This window comes from Schistocerca gregaria, chromosome 7, assembly GCF_023897955.1.
Source record: "Schistocerca gregaria isolate iqSchGreg1 chromosome 7, iqSchGreg1.2, whole genome shotgun sequence".
In the NCBI taxonomy this organism is placed as follows: domain Eukaryota; kingdom Metazoa; phylum Arthropoda; class Insecta; order Orthoptera; family Acrididae; genus Schistocerca; species Schistocerca gregaria.
The window spans coordinates 109,000,190-109,018,232 of NC_064926.1; the positions used below are offsets into that span (position 1 = coordinate 109,000,190).

Consider the following 18,043-nt stretch of genomic DNA (forward strand, 5'->3'; position numbering starts at 1 on the left):
ATTCACAGCATCGTGTGTCCTCATGTGTCGACTTGTCTCGACTTTGCTCGGCTGACGCGGAAGCTGACGCTTGCAAATGGCCGTATATGTAGAGGACTGGCGCTAGAAACGACTGGGAGACGCCAAATCGACAAACACACAACGGACTCTTTCATTTGACAGTGGCCGCAGGTTCGCCCCTGTGCGTACCGAGAAGCAAGAGAGGTGTCAGCGTGCTGGACCGCAGGATTTCCGCGCAGCAGACTCAAAAACTAAGGAAAAAGGCAAAACTGAAGAAACCAATAGCTCGCGGACTTCCTAGGTGGTCACCCACCTGAGTACTAACCACGCCCAACGCTGTCGAATTTCGGTGATCGGGCATGGACCCGTGTCTTTGGCGTGGCATACAAGTTGGCGAGAACGTCGCCAGACGGGCGGACGCCTTAGTCCTTGTACAGATCACTTGGGATTTGCCTTTTAGGGAAACAAAATGGAATAGCCCTTGGTGGGATCGAACCCACAGCCCCCTCGTTATTAGCATAATAACACTCTAACTTGGTGAGCTTATTGCCCGCGCAATACGGCCGCTTCAGGACTCCACTACCCCAACCGCCGTTTCATCTATCTTTATTAAGGCCCTGCCATTCATTGAAACACTTACGTGTCACTGTTGACTCATTTTCGCCTGTCGCTTCGAGCCCAGAGCCACAACACAACGACCACGGAAACGTCCGTGAGAAGAGGTAAAACTCGACACAGGAAAAGTATGTTCCGTTATTTCTTTTCGACTGCTCAGCCTATGGGACGTGAGACGCCAGCACTGCTGTCACTGTCTTCCCTAGCAAAACCTCCATGGCGTGTTTCTGCGTAATTTACTTGTTCTACAACATGAATGGAGTAGGTTAGTTTCTGAATGATTAAAATGCATTGTCAGATGTGGGGTTCGAACCCACGCTCCCTTTCGGGAACCAGAGCTTAAATCTGGCGCCCTAGACCGCTCGGCCAATCTCACGTGTGAGACAACAGCCCCAGTGACTTCCGTCTCTAGCATTATCTCAAGAACCTGACTGCGAAATCTGTTTCTTTTTTCGGTAGGACGGAATTATGTCAGTCTTACAATATTTAAGGCGCAATGTCAGATGTGGCGTAGGAAACGCATCCCGCGCTCTTCCGTCGTATCCAGTTTGAACTGTAACTAGCACAACTGTATTTAGTAATAGGATAATTTCCACATTGACGCAAAAGAAAGCAGATATTAGCAAACGGCATCTAAGGCCGTTTCCTAGCAACAGCCACGCTGTGCATTACGTACTCGTGGGAAGCCAATGAAATACTTCGTGTGAGGATGGAACTGTCGACCTTCACTTTACAATACTTAGGCACTGCCCCGGCGGTACCGACGCATACGTACTGAAACGTCTTTGGATCGTCAGTGAGTACTGCATATTAGAAATTTCGTGTTGGCTCTGATGTGCATTAAAGGGCAGATTTCTTCAGTGGAAGTCAGTTCTGCGCCTAGTCACAGTATATCGCCCTAGCAGCACCAGGAAAACGGGTTCAGATGTGCTCGCCTTCCACTCGGCGTTGAGCGCCTACAGCGAGATAGCCTTCGTCCTCTGGCGCCAGGAGGGAAGGCGACACATCACGGCGCAAACAGCTTGTAGCGGAAGGCAGTGGTGGTGTGTCGGTCAGCGTGGTTGCTTCCCAAGTAGCTGATCCGGGTTCGAAACCCGGACACCACACGGAAGTTGTCTCCTTTACTCAGGAGAGTGTGTTCAACGCTACTTGATCTTCGAATTTCCGAACAGTTGTGGTACGAATGGTTTTCCTCCAACCCTCGTCTCGCTCCGCGAAGGCTAGTGCGGATTACGATTCACAGCATCGTGTGTCCTCATGTGTCGACTTGTCTCGACTTTGCTCGGCTGACGCGGAAGCTGACGCTTGCAAATGGCCGTATATGTAGAGGACTGGCGCTAGAAACGACTGGGAGACGCCAAATCGACAAACACATAACGGACTCTTTCATTTGACAGTGGCCGCAGGTTCGCCCCTGTGCGTACCGAGAAGCAAGAGAGGTGTCAGCGTGCTGGACCGCAGGATTTCCGCGCAGCAGACACAAAAACTAAGGAAAAAGGCAAAACTGAAGAAACCAATAGCTCGCGGACTTCCTAGGTGGTCACCCACCTGAGTACTAACCACGCCCAACGCTGTCGAATTTCGGTGATCGGGCATGGACCCGTGTCTTTGGCGTGGCATACAAGTTGGCGAGAACGTCGCCAGACGGGCGGACGCCTTAGTCCTTGTACAGATCACTTGGGATTTGCCTTTTAGGGAAACAAAATGGAATAGCCCTTGGTGGGATCGAACCCACAGCCCCCTCGTTATTAGCATAATAACACTCTAACTTGGTGAGCTTATTGCCCGCGCAATACGGCCGCTTCAGGACTCCACTACCCCAACCGCCGTTTCATCTATCTTTATTAAGGCCCTGCCATTCATTGAAACACTTACGTGTCACTGTTGACTCATTTTCGCCTGTCGCTTCGAGCCCAGAGCCACAACACAACGACCACGGAAACGTCCGTGAGAAGAGGTAAAACTCGACACAGGAAAAGTATGTTCCGCTATTTCTTTTCGACTGCTCAGCCTATGGGACGTGAGACGCCAGCACTGCTGTCACTGTCTTCCCTAGCAAAACCTCCATGGCGTGTTTCTGCGTAATTTACTTGTTCTACAACATGAATGGAGTAGGTTAGTTTCTGAATGATTAAAATGCATTGTCAGATGTGGGGTTCGAACCCACGCTCCCTTTCGGGAACCAGAGCTTAAATCTGGCGCCTTAGACCGCTCGGCCAATCTGACGTGTGAGACAACAGCCCCAGTGACTTCCGTCTCTAGCATTATCTCAAGAACCTGACTGCGAAATCTGTTTCTTTTTTCGGTAGGACGGAATTATGTCAGTCTTACAATATTTAAGGCGCAATGTCAGATGTGGCGTAGGAAACGCATCCCGCGCTCTTCCGTCGTATCCAGTTTGAACTGTAACTAGCACAACTGTATTTAGTAATAGGATAATTTCCACATTGACGCAAAAGAAAGCAGATATTAGCAAACGGCATCTAAGGCCGTTTCCTAGCAACAGCCACGCTGTGCATTACGTACTCGTGGGAAGCCAATGAAATACTTCGTGTGAGGATGGAACTGTCGACCTTCACTTTACAATACTTAGGCACTGCCCCGGCGGTACCGACGCATACGTACTGAAACGTCTTTGGATCGTCAGTGAGTACTGCATATTAGAAATTTCGTGTTGGCCCTGATGTGCATTAAAGGGCAGATTTCTTCAGTGGAAGTCAGTTCTGCGCCTAGTCACAGTATATCGCCCTAGCAGCACCAGGAAAACGGGTTCAGATGTGCTCGCCTTCCACTCGGCGTTGAGCGCCTACAGCGAGATAGCCTTCGTCCTCTGGCGCCAGGAGGGAAGGCGACACATCACGGCGCAAACAGCTTGTAGCGGAAGGCAGTGGTGGTGTGTCGGTCAGCGTGGTTGCTTCCCAAGTAGCTGATCCGGGTTCGAAACCCGGACACCACACGGAAGTTGTCTCCTTTACTCAGGAGAGTGTGTTCAACGCTACTTGATCTTCGAATTTCCGAACAGTTGTGGTACGAATGGTTTTCCTCCACCCCTCGTCTCGCTCCGCGAAGGCTAGTGCGGATTACGATTCACAGCATCGTGTGTCCTCATGTGTCGACTTGTCTCGACTTTGCTCGGCTGACGCGGAAGCTGACGCTTGCAAATGGCCGTATATGTAGAGGACTGGCGCTAGAAACGACTGGGAGACGCCAAATCGACAAACACACAACGGACTCTTTCATTTGACAGTGGCCGCAGGTTCGCCCCTGTGCGTACCGAGAAGCAAGAGAGGTGTCAGCGTGCTGGACCGCAGGATTTCCGCGCAGCAGACTCAAAAACTAAGGAAAAAGGCAAAACTGAAGAAACCAATAGCTCGCGGACTTCCTAGGTGGTCACCCACCTGAGTACTAACCACGCCCAACGCTGTCGAATTTCGGTGATCGGGCATGGACCCGTGTCTTTGGCGTGGCATACAAGTTGGCGAGAACGTCGCCAGACGGGCGGACGCCTTAGTCCTTGTACAGATCACTTGGGATTTGCCTTTTAGGGAAACAAAATGGAATAGCCCTTGGTGGGATCGAACCCACAGCCCCCTCGTTATTAGCATAATAACACTCTAACTTGGTGAGCTTATTGCCCGCGCAATACGGCCGCTTCAGGACTCCACTACCCCAACCGCCGTTTCATCTATCTTTATTAAGGCCCTGCCATTCATTGAAACACTTACGTGTCACTGTTGACTCATTTTCGCCTGTCGCTTCGAGCCCAGAGCCACAACACAACGACCACGGAAACGTCCGTGAGAAGAGGTAAAACTCGACACAGGAAAAGTATGTTCCGCTATTTCTTTTCGACTGCTCAGCCTATGGGACGTGAGACGCCAGCACTGCTGTCACTGTCTTCCCTAGCAAAACCTCCATGGCGTGTTTCTGCGTAATTTACTTGTTCTACAACATGAATGGAGTAGGTTAGTTTCTGAATGATTAAAATGCATTGTCAGATGTGGGGTTCGAACCCACGCTCCCTTTCGGGAACCAGAGCTTAAATCTGGCGCCTTAGACCGCTCGGCCAATCTGACGTGTGAGACAACAGCCCCAGTGACTTCCGTCTCTAGCATTATCTCAAGAACCTGACTGCGAAATCTGTTTCTTTTTTCGGTAGGACGGAATTATGTCAGTCTTACAATATTTAAGGCGCAATGTCAGATGTGGCGTAGGAAACGCATCCCGCGCTCTTCCGTCGTATCCAGTTTGAACTGTAACTAGCACAACTGTATTTAGTAATAGGATAATTTCCACATTGACGCAAAAGAAAGCAGATATTAGCAAACGGCATCTAAGGCCGTTTCCTAGCAACAGCCACGCTGTGCATTACGTACTCGTGGGAAGCCAATGAAATACTTCGTGTGAGGATGGAACTGTCGACCTTCACTTTACAATACTTAGGCACTGCCCCGGCGGTACCGACGCATACGTACTGAAACGTCTTTGGATCGTCAGTGAGTACTGCATATTAGAAATTTCGTGTTGGCCCTGATGTGCATTAAAGGGCAGATTTCTTCAGTGGAAGTCAGTTCTGCGCCTAGTCACAGTATATCGCCCTAGCAGCACCAGGAAAACGGGTTCAGATGTGCTCGCCTTCCACTCGGCGTTGAGCGCCTACAGCGAGATAGCCTTCGTCCTCTGGCGCCAGGAGGGAAGGCGACACATCACGGCGCAAACAGCTTGTAGCGGAAGGCAGTGGTGGTGTGTCGGTCAGCGTGGTTGCTTCCCAAGTAGCTGATCCGGGTTCGAAACCCGGACACCACACGGAAGTTGTCTCCTTTACTCAGGAGAGTGTGTTCAACGCTACTTGATCTTCGAATTTCCGAACAGTTGTGGTACGAATGGTTTTCCTCCACCCCTCGTCTCGCTCCGCGAAGGCTAGTGCGGATTACGATTCACAGCATCGTGTGTCCTCATGTGTCGACTTGTCTCGACTTTGCTCGGCTGACGCGGAAGCTGACGCTTGCAAATGGCCGTATATGTAGAGGACTGGCGCTAGAAACGACTGGGAGACGCCAAATCGACAAACACACAACGGACTCTTTCATTTGACAGTGGCCGCAGGTTCGCCCCTGTGCGTACCGAGAAGCAAGAGAGGTGTCAGCGTGCTGGACCGCAGGATTTCCGCGCAGCAGACTCAAAAACTAAGGAAAAAGGCAAAACTGAAGAAACCAATAGCTCGCGGACTTCCTAGGTGGTCACCCACCTGAGTACTAACCACGCCCAACGCTGTCGAATTTCGGTGATCGGGCATGGACCCGTGTCTTTGGCGTGGCATACAAGTTGGCGAGAACGTCGCCAGACGGGCGGACGCCTTAGTCCTTGTACAGATCACTTGGGATTTGCCTTTTAGGGAAACAAAATGGAATAGCCCTTGGTGGGATCGAACCCACAGCCCCCTCGTTATTAGCATAATAACACTCTAACTTGGTGAGCTTATTGCCCGCGCAATACGGCCGCTTCAGGACTCCACTACCCCAACCGCCGTTTCATCTATCTTTATTAAGGCCCTGCCATTCATTGAAACACTTACGTGTCACTGTTGACTCATTTTCGCCTGTCGCTTCGAGCCCAGAGCCACAACACAACGACCACGGAAACGTCCGTGAGAAGAGGTAAAACTCGACACAGGAAAAGTATGTTCCGCTATTTCTTTTCGACTGCTCAGCCTATGGGACGTGAGACGCCAGCACTGCTGTCACTGTCTTCCCTAGCAAAACCTCCATGGCGTGTTTCTGCGTAATTTACTTGTTCTACAACATGAATGGAGTAGGTTAGTTTCTGAATGATTAAAATGCATTGTCAGATGTGGGGTTCGAACCCACGCTCCCTTTCGGGAAGCAGAGCTTAAATCTGGCGCCTTAGACCGCTCGGCCAATCTGACGTGTGAGACAACAGCCCCAGTGACTTCCGTCTCTAGCATTATCTCAAGAACCTGACTGCGAAATCTGTTTCTTTTTTCGGTAGGACGGAATTATGTCAGTCTTACAATATTTAAGGCGCAATGTCAGATGTGGCGTAGGAAACGCATCCCGCGCTCTTCCGTCGTATCCAGTTTGAACTGTAACTAGCACAACTGTATTTAGTAATAGGATAATTTCCACATTGACGCAAAAGAAAGCAGATATTAGCAAACGGCATCTAAGGCCGTTTCCTAGCAACAGCCACGCTGTGCATTACGTACTCGTGGGAAGCCAATGAAATACTTCGTGTGAGGATGGAACTGTCGACCTTCACTTTACAATACTTAGGCACTGCCCCGGCGGTACCGACGCATACGTACTGAAACGTCTTTGGATCGTCAGTGAGTACTGCATATTAGAAATTTCGTGTTGGCCCTGATGTGCATTAAAGGGCAGATTTCTTCAGTGGAAGTCAGTTCTGCGCCTAGTCACAGTATATCGCCCTAGCAGCACCAGGAAAACGGGTTCAGATGTGCTCGCCTTCCACTCGGCGTTGAGCGCCTACAGCGAGATAGCCTTCGTCCTCTGGCGCCAGGAGGGAAGGCGACACATCACGGCGCAAACAGCTTGTAGCGGAAGGCAGTGGTGGTGTGTCGGTCAGCGTGGTTGCTTCCCAAGTAGCTGATCCGGGTTCGAAACCCGGACACCACACGGAAGTTGTCTCCTTTACTCAGGAGAGTGTGTTCAACGCTACTTGATCTTCGAATTTCCGAACAGTTGTGGTACGAATGGTTTTCCTCCACCCCTCGTCTCGCTCCGCGAAGGCTAGTGCGGATTACGATTCACAGCATCGTGTGTCCTCATGTGTCGACTTGTCTCGACTTTGCTCGGCTGACGCGGAAGCTGACGCTTGCAAATGGCCGTATATGTAGAGGACTGGCGCTAGAAACGACTGGGAGACGCCAAATCGACAAACACACAACGGACTCTTTCATTTGACAGTGGCCGCAGGTTCGCCCCTGTGCGTACCGAGAAGCAAGAGAGGTGTCAGCGTGCTGGACCGCAGGATTTCCGCGCAGCAGACTCAAAAACTAAGGAAAAAGGCAAAACTGAAGAAACCAATAGCTCGCGGACTTCCTAGGTGGTCACCCACCTGAGTACTAACCACGCCCAACGCTGTCGAATTTCGGTGATCGGGCATGGACCCGTGTCTTTGGCGTGGCATACAAGTTGGCGAGAACGTCGCCAGACGGGCGGACGCCTTAGTCCCTTGTACAGATCACTTGGGATTTGCCTTTTAGGGAAACAAAATGGAATAGCCTTGGTGGGATCGAACCCACAGCCCCTCGTTATTAGCATAATAACACTCTAACTGGTGAGCTTATTGCCCGCGCAATACGGCCGCTTCAGGACTCCACTACCCCAACCGCCGTTTCATCTATCTTTATTAAGGCCCTGCCATTCATTGAAACACTTACGTGTCACTGTTGACTCATTTTCGCCTGTCGCTTCGAGCCCAGAGCTCAACACAACGACCACGGAAACGTCCGTGAGAAGAGGTAAAACTCGACACAGGAAAAGTATGTTCCGCTATTTCTTTTCGACTGCTCAGCCTATGGGACGTGAGACGCCAGCACTGCTGTCACTGTCTTCCCTAGCAAAACCTCCATGGCGTGTTTCTGCGTAATTTACTTGTTCTACAACATGAATGGAGTAGGTTAGTTTCTGAATGATTAAAATGCATTGTCAATGTGGGGTTCGAACCCACGCTCCCTTTCGGGAAGCAGAGCTTAAATCTGGCGCCTTAGACCGCTCGGCCAATCTGACGTGTGAGACAACAAGCCCCAGTGACTTCCGTCTCTAGCATTATCTCAAGAACCTGACTGCGAAATCTGTTTCTTTTTTCGGTAGGACGGAATTATGTCAAGTCTTACAATATTTAAAGGCGCAAACACGCGATCTAGTGTAGGAAACGCATCCCGCGCTCTTCCGTCGTATCCAGTTTGAACTGTAACTAGCACAACTGTATTTAGTAATAGGATAATTTCCACATTGACGCAAAAGAAAGCAGATATTAGCAAACGGCATCTAAGGCCGTTTCCTAGCAACAGCCACGCTGTGCATTACGTACTCGTGGGAAGCCAATGAAATACTTCGTGTGAGGATGGAACTGTCGACCTTCACTTTACAATACTTAGGCACTGCCCCGGCGGTACCGACGCATACGTACTGAAACGTCTTTGGATCGTCAGTGAGTACTGCATATTAGAAATTTCGTGTTGGCCCTGATGTGCATTAAAGGGCAGATTTCTTCAGTGGAAGTCAGTTCTGCGCCTCGTCACAGTATATCGCCCTAGCAGCACCAGGAAAACGGGTTCAGATGTGCTCGCCTTCCACTCGGCGTTGAGCGCCTACAGCGAGATAGCCTTCGTCCTCTGGCGCCAGGAGGGAAGGCGACACATCACGGCGCAAACAGCTTGTAGCGGAAGGCAGTGGTGGTGTGTCGGTCAGCGTGGTTGCTTCCCAAGTAGCTGATCCGGGTTCGAAACCCGGACACCACACGGAAGTTGTCTCCTTTACTCAGGAGAGTGTGTTCAACGCTACTTGATCTTCGAATTTCCGAACAGTTGTGGTACGAATGGTTTTCCTCCGCCCCTCGTCTCGCTCCGCGAAGGCTAGTGCGGATTACGATTCACAGCATCGTGTGTCCTCATGTGTCGACTTGTCTCGACTTTGCTCGGCTGACGCGGAAGCTGACGCTTGCAAATGGCCGTATATGTAGAGGACTGGCGCTAGAAACGACTGGGAGACGCCAAATCGACAAACACACAACGGACTCTTTCATTTGACAGTGGCCGCAGGTTCGCCCCTGTGCGTACCGAGAAGCAAGAGAGGTGTCAGCGTGCTGGACCGCAGGATTTCCGCGCAGCAGACTCAAAAACTAAGGAAAAAGGCAAAACTGAAGAAACCAATAGCTCGCGGACTTCCTAGGTGGTCACCCACCTGAGTACTAACCACGCCCAACGCTGTCGAATTTCGGTGATCGGGCATGGACCCGTGTCTTTGGCGTGGCATACAAGTTGGCGAGAACGTCGCCAGACGGGCGGACGCCTTAGTCCTTGTACAGATCACTTGGGATTTGCCTTTTAGGGAAACAAAATGGAATAGCCCTTGGTGGGATCGAACCCACAGCCCCCTCGTTATTAGCATAATAACACTCTAACTTGGTGAGCTTATTGCCCGCGCAATACGGCCGCTTCAGGACTCCACTACCCCAACCGCCGTTTCATCTATCTTTATTAAGGCCCTGCCATTCATTGAAACACTTACGTGTCACTGTTGACTCATTTTCGCCTGTCGCTTCGAGCCCAGAGCCACAACACAACGACCACGGAAACGTCCGTGAGAAGAGGTAAAACTCGACACAGGAAAAGTATGTTCCGCTATTTCTTTTCGACTGCTCAGCCTATGGGACGTGAGACGCCAGCACTGCTGTCACTGTCTTCCCTAGCAAAACCTCCATGGCGCGTTTCAGCGTAATTTACTTGTTCTACAACATGAATGGAGTAGGTTAGTTTCTGAATGATTAAAATGCATTGTCAGATGTGGGGTTCGAACCCACGCTCCCTTTCGGGAACCAGAGCTTAAATCTGGCGCCCTAGACCGCTCGGCCAATCTGACGTGTGAGACAACAGCCCCAGTGACTTCCGTCTCTAGCATTATCTCAAGAACCTGACTGCGAAATCTGTTTCTTTTTTCAGTAGGACGGAATTATGTCAGTCTTACAATATTTAAGGCGCAATGTCAGATGTGGCGTAGGAAACGCATCCCGCGCTCTTCCGTCGTATCCAGTTTGAACTGTAACTAGCACAACTGTATTTAGTAATAGGATAATTTCCACATTGACGCAAAAGAAAGCAGATATTAGCAAACGGCATCTAAGGCCGTTTCCTAGCAACAGCCACGCTGTGCATTACGTACTCGTGGGAAGCCAATGAAATACTTCGTGTGAGGATGGAACTGTCGACCTTCACTTTACAATACTTAGGCACTGCCCCGGCGGTACCGACGCATACGTACTGAAACGTCTTTGGATCGTCAGTGAGTACTGCATATTAGAAATTTCGTGTTGGCCCTGATGTGCATTAAAGGGCAGATTTCTTCAGTGGAAGTCAGTTCTGCGCCTAGTCACAGTATATCGCCCTAGCAGCACCAGGAAAACGGGTTCAGATGTGCTCGCCTTCCACTCGGCGTTGAGCGCCTACAGCGAGATAGCCTTCGTCCTCTGGCGCCAGGAGGGAAGGCGACACATCACGGCGCAAACAGCTTGTAGCGGAAGGCAGTGGTGGTGTGTCGGTCAGCGTGGTTGCTTCCCAAGTAGCTGATCCGGGTTCGAAACCCGGACACCACACGGAAGTTGTCTCCTTTACTCAGGAGAGTGTGTTCAACGCTACTTGATCTTCGAATTTCCGAACAGTTGTGGTACGAATGGTTTTCCTCCACCCCTCGTCTCGCTCCGCGAAGGCTAGTGCGGATTACGATTCACAGCATCGTGTGTCCTCATGTGTCGACTTGTCTCGACTTTGCTCGGCTGACGCGGAAGCTGACGCTTGCAAATGGCCGTATATGTAGAGGACTGGCGCTAGAAACGACTGGGAGACGCCAAATCGACAAACACACAACGGACTCTTTCATTTGACAGTGGCCGCAGGTTCGCCCCTGTGCGTACCGAGAAGCAAGAGAGGTGTCAGCGTGCTGGACCGCAGGATTTCCGCGCAGCAGACTCAAAAACTAAGGAAAAAGGCAAAACTGAAGAAACCAATAGCTCGCGGACTTCCTAGGTGGTCACCCACCTGAGTACTAACCACGCCCAACGCTGTCGAATTTCGGTGATCGGGCATGGACCCGTGTCTTTGGCGTGGCATACAAGTTGGCGAGAACGTCGCCAGACGGGCGGACGCCTTAGTCCTTGTACAGATCACTTGGGATTTGCCTTTTAGGGAAACAAAATGGAATAGCCCTTGGTGGGATCGAACCCACAGCCCCCTCGTTATTAGCATAATAACACTCTAACTTGGTGAGCTTATTGCCCGCGCAATACGGCCGCTTCAGGACTCCACTACCCCAACCGCCGTTTCATCTATCTTTATTAAGGCCCTGCCATTCATTGAAACACTTACGTGTCACTGTTGACTCATTTTCGCCTGTCGCTTCGAGCCCAGAGCCACAACACAACGACCACGGAAACGTCCGTGAGAAGAGGTAAAACTCGACACAGGAAAAGTATGTTCCGCTATTTCTTTTCGACTGCTCAGCCTATGGGACGTGAGACGCCAGCACTGCTGTCACTGTCTTCCCTAGCAAAACCTCCATGGCGTGTTTCTGCGTAATTTACTTGTTCTACAACATGAATGGAGTAGGTTAGTTTCTGAATGATTAAAATGCATTGTCAGATGTGGGGTTCGAACCCACGCTCCCTTTCGGGAACCAGAGCTTAAATCTGGCGCCCTAGACCGCTCGGCCAATCTGACGTGTGAGACAACAGCCCCAGTGACTTCCGTCTCTAGCATTATCTCAAGAACCTGACTGCGAAATCTGTTTCTTTTTTCGGTAGGACGGAATTATGTCAGTCTTACAATATTTAAGGCGCAATGTCAGATGTGGCGTAGGAAACGCATCCCGCGCTCTTCCGTCGTATCCAGTTTGAACTGTAACTAGCACAACTGTATTTAGTAATAGGATAATTTCCACATTGACGCAAAAGAAAGCAGATATTAGCAAACGGCATCTAAGGCCGTTTCCTAGCAACAGCCACGCTGTGCATTACGTACTCGTGGGAAGCCAATGAAATACTTCGTGTGAGGATGGAACTGTCGACCTTCACTTTACAATACTTAGGCACTGCCCCGGCGGTACCGACGCATACGTACTGAAACGTCTTTGGATCGTCAGTGAGTACTGCATATTAGAAATTTCGTGTTGGCCCTGATGTGCATTAAAGGGCAGATTTCTTCAGTGGAAGTCAGTTCTGCGCCTAGTCACAGTATATCGCCCTAGCAGCACCAGGAAAACGGGTTCAGATGTGCTCGCCTTCCACTCGGCGTTGAGCGCCTACAGCGAGATAGCCTTCGTCCTCTGGCGCCAGGAGGGAAGGCGACACATCACGGCGCAAACAGCTTGTAGCGGAAGGCAGTGGTGGTGTGTCGGTCAGCGTGGTTGCTTCCCAAGTAGCTGATCCGGGTTCGAAACCCGGACACCACACGGAAGTTGTCTCCTTTACTCAGGAGAGTGTGTTCAACGCTACTTGATCTTCGAATTTCCGAACAGTTGTGGTACGAATGGTTTTCCTCCACCCCTCGTCTCGCTCCGCGAAGGCTAGTGCGGATTACGATTCACAGCATCGTGTGTCCTCATGTGTCGACTTGTCTCGACTTTGCTCGGCTGACGCGGAAGCTGACGCTTGCAAATGGCCGTATATGTAGAGGACTGGCGCTAGAAACGACTGGGAGACGCCAAATCGACAAACACACAACGGACTCTTTCATTTGACAGTGGCCGCAGGTTCGCCCCTGTGCGTACCGAGAAGCAAGAGAGGTGTCAGCGTGCTGGACCGCAGGATTTCCGCGCAGCAGACTCAAAAACTAAGGAAAAAGGCAAAACTGAAGAAACCAATAGCTCGCGGACTTCCTAGGTGGTCACCCACCTGAGTACTAACCACGCCCAACGCTGTCGAATTTCGGTGATCGGGCATGGACCCGTGTCTTTGGCGTGGCATACAAGTTGGCGAGAACGTCGCCAGACGGGCGGACGCCTTAGTCCTTGTACAGATCACTTGGGATTTGCCTTTTAGGGAAACAAAATGGAATAGCCCTTGGTGGGATCGAACCCACAGCCCCCTCGTTATTAGCATAATAACACTCTAACTTGGTGAGCTTATTGCCCGCGCAATACGGCCGCTTCAGGACTCCACTACCCCAACCGCCGTTTCATCTATCTTTATTAAGGCCCTGCCATTCATTGAAACACTTACGTGTCACTGTTGACTCATTTTCGCCTGTCGCTTCGAGCCCAGAGCCACAACACAACGACCACGGAAACGTCCGTGAGAAGAGGTAAAACTCGACACAGGAAAAGTATGTTCCGCTATTTCTTTTCGACTGCTCAGCCTATGGGACGTGAGACGCCAGCACTGCTGTCACTGTCTTCCCTAGCAAAACCTCCATGGCGTGTTTCTGCGTAATTTACTTGTTCTACAACATGAATGGAGTAGGTTAGTTTCTGAATGATTAAAATGCATTGTCAGATGTGGGGTTCGAACCCACGCTCCCTTTCGGGAAGCAGAGCTTAAATCTGGCGCCTTAGACCGCTCGGCCAATCTGACGTGTGAGACAACAGCCCCAGTGACTTCCGTCTCTAGCATTATCTCAAGAACCTGACTGCGAAATCTGTTTCTTTTTTCGGTAGGACGGAATTATGTCAGTCTTACAATATTTAAGGCGCAATGTCAGATGTGGCGTAGGAAACGCATCCCGCGCTCTTCCGTCGTATCCAGTTTGAACTGTAACTAGCACAACTGTATTTAGTAATAGGATAATTTCCACATTGACGCAAAAGAAAGCAGATATTAGCAAACGGCATCTAAGGCCGTTTCCTAGCAACAGCCACGCTGTGCATTACGTACTCGTGGGAAGCCAATGAAATACTTCGTGTGAGGATGGAACTGTCGACCTTCACTTTACAATACTTAGGCACTGCCCCGGCGGTACCGACGCATACGTACTGAAACGTCTTTGGATCGTCAGTGAGTACTGCATATTAGAAATTTCGTGTTGGCCCTGATGTGCATTAAAGGGCAGATTTCTTCAGTGGAAGTCAGTTCTGCGCCTAGTCACAGTATATCGCCCTAGCAGCACCAGGAAAACGGGTTCAGATGTGCTCGCCTTCCACTCGGCGTTGAGCGCCTACAGCGAGATAGCCTTCGTCCTCTGGCGCCAGGAGGGAAGGCGACACATCACGGCGCAAACAGCTTGTAGCGGAAGGCAGTGGTGGTGTGTCGGTCAGCGTGGTTGCTTCCCAAGTAGCTGATCCGGGTTCGAAACCCGGACACCACACGGAAGTTGTCTCCTTTACTCAGGAGAGTGTGTTCAACGCTACTTGATCTTCGAATTTCCGAACAGTTGTGGTACGAATGGTTTTCCTCCACCCCTCGTCTCGCTCCGCGAAGGCTAGTGCGGATTACGATTCACAGCATCGTGTGTCCTCATGTGTCGACTTGTCTCGACTTTGCTCGGCTGACGCGGAAGCTGACGCTTGCAAATGGCCGTATATGTAGAGGACTGGCGCTAGAAACGACTGGGAGACGCCAAATCGACAAACACACAACGGACTCTTTCATTTGACAGTGGCCGCAGGTTCGCCCCTGTGCGTACCGAGAAGCAAGAGAGGTGTCAGCGTGCTGGACCGCAGGATTTCCGCGCAGCAGACTCAAAAACTAAGGAAAAAGGCAAAACTGAAGAAACCAATAGCTCGCGGACTTCCTAGGTGGTCACCCACCTGAGTACTAACCACGCCCAACGCTGTCGAATTTCGGTGATCGGGCATGGACCCGTGTCTTTGGCGTGGCATACAAGTTGGCGAGAACGTCGCCAGACGGGCGGACGCCTTAGTCCTTGTACAGATCACTTGGGATTTGCCTTTTAGGGAAACAAAATGGAATAGCCCTTGGTGGGATCGAACCCACAGCCCCCTCGTTATTAGCATAATAACACTCTAACTTGGTGAGCTTATTGCCCGCGCAATACGGCCGCTTCAGGACTCCACTACCCCAACCGCCGTTTCATCTATCTTTATTAAGGCCCTGCCATTCATTGAAACACTTACGTGTCACTGTTGACTCATTTTCGCCTGTCGCTTCGAGCCCAGAGCCACAACACAACGACCACGGAAACGTCCGTGAGAAGAGGTAAAACTCGACACAGGAAAAGTATGTTCCGCTATTTCTTTTCGACTGCTCAGCCTATGGGACGTGAGACGCCAGCACTGCTGTCACTGTCTTCCCTAGCAAAACCTCCATGGCGTGTTTCTGCGTAATTTACTTGTTCTACAACATGAATGGAGTAGGTTAGTTTCTGAATGATTAAAATGCATTGTCAGATGTGGGGTTCGAACCCACGCTCCCTTTCGGGAACCAGAGCTTAAATCTGGCGCCTTAGACCGCTCGGCCAATCTGACGTGTGAGACAACAGCCCCAGTGACTTCCGTCTCTAGCATTATCTCAAGAACCTGACTGCGAAATCTGTTTCTTTTTTCGGTAGGACGGAATTATGTCAGTCTTACAATATTTAAGGCGCAATGTCAGATGTGGCGTAGGAAACGCATCCCGCGCTCTTCCGTCGTATCCAGTTTGAACTGTAACTAGCACAACTGTATTTAGTAATAGGATAATTTCCACATTGACGCAAAAGAAAGCAGATATTAGCAAACGGCATCTAAGGCCGTTTCCTAGCAACAGCCACGCTGTGCATTACGTACTCGTGGGAAGCCAATGAAATACTTCGTGTGAGGATGGAACTGTCGACCTTCACTTTACAATACTTAGGCACTGCCCCGGCGGTACCGACGCATACGTACTGAAACGTCTTTGGATCGTCATTGAGTACTGCATATTAGAAATTTCGTGTTGGCCCTGATGTGCATTAAAGGGCAGATTTCTTCAGTGGAAGTCAGTTCTGCGCCTAGTCACAGTATATCGCCCTAGCAGCACCAGGAAAACGGGTTCAGATGTGCTCGCCTTCCACTCGGCGTTGAGCGCCTACAGCGAGATAGCCTTCGTCCTCTGGCGCCAGGAGGGAAGGCGACACATCACGGCGCAAACAGCTTGTAGCGGAAGGCAGTGGTGGTGTGTCGGTCAGCGTGGTTGCTTCCCAAGTAGCTGATCCGGGTTCGAAACCCGGACACCACACGGAAGTTGTCTCCTTTACTCAGGAGAGTGTGTTCAACGCTACTTGATCTTCGAATTTCCGAACAGTTGTGGTACGAATGGTTTTCCTCCACCCCTCGTCTCGCTCCGCGAAGGCTAGTGCGGATTACGATTCACAGCATCGTGTGTCCTCATGTGTCGACTTGTCTCGACTTTGCTCGGCTGACGCGGAAGCTGACGCTTGCAAATGGCCGTATATGTAGAGGACTGGCGCTAGAAACGACTGGGAGACGCCAAATCGACAAACACACAACGGACTCTTTCATTTGACAGTGGCCGCAGGTTCGCCCCTGTGCGTACCGAGAAGCAAGAGAGGTGTCAGCGTGCTGGACCGCAGGATTTCCGCGCAGCAGACTCAAAAACTAAGGAAAAAGGCAAAACTGAAGAAACCAATAGCTCGCGGACTTCCTAGGTGGTCACCCACCTGAGTACTAACCACGCCCAACGCTGTCGAATTTCGGTGATCGGGCATGGACCCGTGTCTTTGGCGTGGCATACAAGTTGGCGAGAACGTCGCCAGACGGGCGGACGCCTTAGTCCTTGTACAGATCACTTGGGATTTGCCTTTTAGGGAAACAAAATGGAATAGCCCTTGGTGGGATCGAACCCACAGCCCCCTCGTTATTAGCATAATAACACTCTAACTTGGTGAGCTTATTGCCCGCGCAATACGGCCGCTTCAGGACTCCACTACCCCAACCGCCGTTTCATCTATCTTTATTAAGGCCCTGCCATTCATTGAAACACTTACGTGTCACTGTTGACTCATTTTCGCCTGTCGCTTCGAGCCCAGAGCCACAACACAACGACCACGGAAACGTCCGTGAGAAGAGGTAAAACTCGACACAGGAAAAGTATGTTCCGCTATTTCTTTTCGACTGCTCAGCCTATGGGACGTGAGACGCCAGCACTGCTGTCACTGTCTTCCCTAGCAAAACCTCCATGGCGTGTTTCTGCGTAATTTACTTGTTCTACAACATGAATGGAGTAGGTTAGTTTCTGAATGATTAAAATGCATTGTCAGATGTGGGGTTCGAACCCACGCTCCCTTTCGGGAACCAGAGCTTAAATCTGGCGCCTTAGACCGCTCGGCCAATCTGACGTGTGAGACAACAGCCCCAGTGACTTCCGTCTCTAGCATTATCTCAAGAACCTGACTGCGAAATCTGTTTCTTTTTTCGGTAGGACGGAATTATGTCAGTCTTACAATATTTAAGGCGCAATGTCAGATGTGGCGTAGGAAACGCATCCCGCGCTCTTCCGTCGTATCCAGTTTGAACTGTAACTAGCACAACTGTATTTAGTAATAGGATAATTTCCACATTGACGCAAAAGAAAGCAGATATTAGCAAACGGCATCTAAGGCCGTTTCCTAGCAACAGCCACGCTGTGCATTACGTACTCGTGGGAAGCCAATGAAATACTTCGTGTGAGGATGGAACTGTCGACCTTCACTTTACAATACTTAGGCACTGCCCCGGCGGTACCGACGCATACGTACTGA

At 50.6% G+C, this 18,043-nt stretch overlaps 9 non-coding genes across 9 annotated transcripts; all 9 read right to left on the reverse strand.

Annotated features, from left to right (window-relative positions):
* Positions 1–907: 907 nt before the first annotated feature.
* Positions 908–991, reverse strand: Trnal-uaa (transfer RNA leucine (anticodon UAA)). Its single transcript has one exon. It is a non-coding gene; the product is annotated as a tRNA-Leu (tRNA).
* A 1,766-nt stretch (positions 992–2,757) lies between these two features.
* Positions 2,758–2,841, reverse strand: Trnal-uaa (transfer RNA leucine (anticodon UAA)). Its single transcript has one exon. It is a non-coding gene; the product is annotated as a tRNA-Leu (tRNA).
* A 1,766-nt stretch (positions 2,842–4,607) lies between these two features.
* Positions 4,608–4,691, reverse strand: Trnal-uaa (transfer RNA leucine (anticodon UAA)). The gene has a single exon. It is a non-coding gene; the product is annotated as a tRNA-Leu (tRNA).
* A 1,766-nt stretch (positions 4,692–6,457) lies between these two features.
* Positions 6,458–6,541, reverse strand: Trnal-uaa (transfer RNA leucine (anticodon UAA)). Its single transcript has one exon. It is a non-coding gene; the product is annotated as a tRNA-Leu (tRNA).
* A 3,616-nt stretch (positions 6,542–10,157) lies between these two features.
* Trnal-uaa (transfer RNA leucine (anticodon UAA)) lies at positions 10,158–10,241 on the reverse strand. The gene has a single exon. It is a non-coding gene; the product is annotated as a tRNA-Leu (tRNA).
* A 1,766-nt stretch (positions 10,242–12,007) lies between these two features.
* Positions 12,008–12,091, reverse strand: Trnal-uaa (transfer RNA leucine (anticodon UAA)). The gene has a single exon. It is a non-coding gene; the product is annotated as a tRNA-Leu (tRNA).
* Positions 12,092–13,857: 1,766 nt separating this feature from the next.
* Positions 13,858–13,941, reverse strand: Trnal-uaa (transfer RNA leucine (anticodon UAA)). The gene has a single exon. It is a non-coding gene; the product is annotated as a tRNA-Leu (tRNA).
* Positions 13,942–15,707: 1,766 nt separating this feature from the next.
* Positions 15,708–15,791, reverse strand: Trnal-uaa (transfer RNA leucine (anticodon UAA)). The gene has a single exon. It is a non-coding gene; the product is annotated as a tRNA-Leu (tRNA).
* A 1,766-nt stretch (positions 15,792–17,557) lies between these two features.
* Trnal-uaa (transfer RNA leucine (anticodon UAA)) lies at positions 17,558–17,641 on the reverse strand. The gene has a single exon. It is a non-coding gene; the product is annotated as a tRNA-Leu (tRNA).
* Between the last annotated feature and the right edge of the window lie 402 nt (positions 17,642–18,043).